The sequence below is a fragment of the Capsicum annuum genome, unplaced genomic scaffold, assembly GCF_002878395.1.
Source record: "Capsicum annuum cultivar UCD-10X-F1 unplaced genomic scaffold, UCD10Xv1.1 ctg82641, whole genome shotgun sequence".
Lineage (NCBI taxonomy): Eukaryota > Viridiplantae > Streptophyta > Magnoliopsida > Solanales > Solanaceae > Capsicum > Capsicum annuum.
In genome coordinates, this window is record NW_025893453.1 from 1 (window position 1) to 2,362 (window position 2,362).

General features: G+C 34.6%; 1 long non-coding RNA gene across 4 annotated transcripts; it reads left to right on the plus strand.

Moving 5' to 3' along the window:
* The first annotated feature begins 26 nt into the window (after positions 1–26).
* LOC107856116 lies at positions 27–2,362 on the plus strand. 4 transcript variants are annotated; one of them, XR_007051760.1, is made up of 3 exons: positions 27–168; positions 257–316; positions 998–1,214. It is a non-coding gene; the product is annotated as an uncharacterized LOC107856116 (long non-coding RNA). The 4 variants fall into 4 exon arrangements; XR_007051758.1 differs by adding an exon at positions 1,889–2,362 and having other exon boundaries at positions 44–316; positions 998–1,185; XR_007051759.1 differs by adding an exon at positions 1,889–2,356 and having other exon boundaries at positions 46–316.

Below are 2,362 nucleotides of genomic sequence, written 5' to 3' on the forward strand. Positions count from 1 at the left end.
TACTTTATACTACTCTTTACAACCTATACAATAGAGCTGTAAAATTCGGAATAGACAGCAATGAATAATTGTGTCCTTTTCTCTCTTTGAACCAGATTCATCCAAACAATCTCCCTTCTTCTCTGTTAGGGCTACCATGTATGCGTTGTTACTTCTCAGTAAAAAAAGGTACATTTTTTTATGCGATTAGACATCTACAGTTTATGCCATTGCAATTTCTGTTCAGATTACAGTGATTGTCAATATTCCTTCACAGAATTCTACTATAAAGCTCAGCCAAATTATTGACGAGACTGTCCGTTCAGGAATTCAACTTGTAAGTTCCTTTATTTGAAACTGTTGAAAAGAAAGTAGTCATATGTTTTTGTAGTTATGTGTTGATTGTTTCTCTCCCGCCAATTAGTTTTTAGGGGACAGTAAATCAATGAAAGAGAAAGGTTCAGAAAAAGAAACCTTCAGTAGAGTAATGAAGATATAGAACAAAAGTTAGAGAATAAATTAGAAATTTTCTTGAATCTGATCTTGAATTGCATGAATTCCTTGTGTAGTATCCTTGCAAAGACAGAATAACACATAGAAAAGGGTTAATGTCGTGTCTGTTGTTAAAATGTATCCCTGGTCACCCTTCCGACACTCCATCGAGCTGTTTTCCGTAATCATAAAAACTGTATTATATGTGTTCCTTTTTTGGTTCCTTATGTGTGCCAAAGCTAAAAGCACCAGTTATTTAGTAACGGAGAAAGTAATAAATATGTGGAATGGTTATGGTAAAACCATGTTCATATACCAAAAGTCTTAATGTTGTTTTAATCAATGATTAATAAGAGTTACCACGTTTAGTTTATCCTCTTTAGAAATCAAAATCTGCCTCATTCTCGGATTGACTTTGTTAAAGCTTCAGCAGTTTCAACTTCTTTTTAATAGCTGTGTCCTATTTGCTTATCAACTTATTAGATACAGATGCTGTTATTTCATGTCTACTTTTATAATTTGGTAGAGCCCGAATTTAGTTGTCTCCAAGTTTATAACGAGAGGAAGGAGGTTCAAAATACTGGATACTAAGCAAGCAGATAGTCGCCAATCTCAACCATAATCGACGATATTCCATCTCTACAACATCGCGCTATTAAATACTTAGCGAGGAGTCATCCCTCCAACTCTCACAAATTGGACAGACGCCAACATGTATGCCCTGTTATTCCTCAACCAAACCGGTCATTCTCTTTCCTCACTTTTTCTCTATTGTGCTTGACAGTTTTAATTTTATCGATGGTTATCTTTAAGAGTATCGAATTTTTGTTCGTTGCGGATTCACTGAGAAATTATATTCACTTGCGGGATCTATCTACTTCCAAGAAAAAAATGAAATAGTGTTCGACATGGCCATATTATGTTCTGTCATTATGAAATTAGTAAGAATATTAGTATGTTTGAAACTAATCGGGTGGTATTAGTAAGATTTAGAGAGACTGGTGGCCAGTTTTTTTGTTGATGGCACTCTGACCGTAGATGCTTTCTTCTCTTTAAATTTGAATATGGCGTGAATGAAACCTGTAGACTCAAAAATATCCAATAGCCATATTTTGCACTTCAAACTTCATTATACCATCCTGTTTGCCTTTTTGAGTTGGGAAGATCATAAATATGATGATGGGACTGAAGCTTCTGGATCTGATTAATTTGTAATTGTATAAGTTGATTCACTCGTATAATTTTTTCCTAAGTTGTTTAAAAAAATTGATGTTGTGGTCTTTTAGATACGCTGATTTCATGTACTTTTGCATGTTCAAATATATATTTCATTCTTTGAACCGGAAAAGAAGAAAAGTAATGCTTGCTATTTGATCAATGTGGGTGAAATATATTTACCAGTGGATTTTTTTGGCAGTAAAAACGAGAATCACAGGTTCAAATCCGTACTTTTAACCTCAGTTTTGAATAGGTCCTATCTGTGCCTAGCAGCGGGCTTCTCTCAATTGCGAGAAACATTATATCACGATTTGTTTTTTGGTATTTCGTTGCAATGTTGGGACCTAAGACTGAAGAAACCAGTTGATGAGATACAATTTTGTTAGCGAGAAATATCCTCCAAGATACAATAGTTCATGTTTAGTTGATGTCAAATTATGTGTGTCATTATTATTTTCCCTTTATACAACAGATTTTGATAGTATGGCAGGAAATTGAATTGGTGGATTGATTCTGTACCTGGTGAAGGTGAGCTTATAACAGATATGACTAGAGGTATGCAACTGATACGTGAGTTCTTTGATCTCTTGGTTATATCAGAAAAAGCCACAAAGATCAGAATCGTGCAATCTATCAAACTTGCATCAAACCTTTCAGTTTCCCAGGAGGCTAA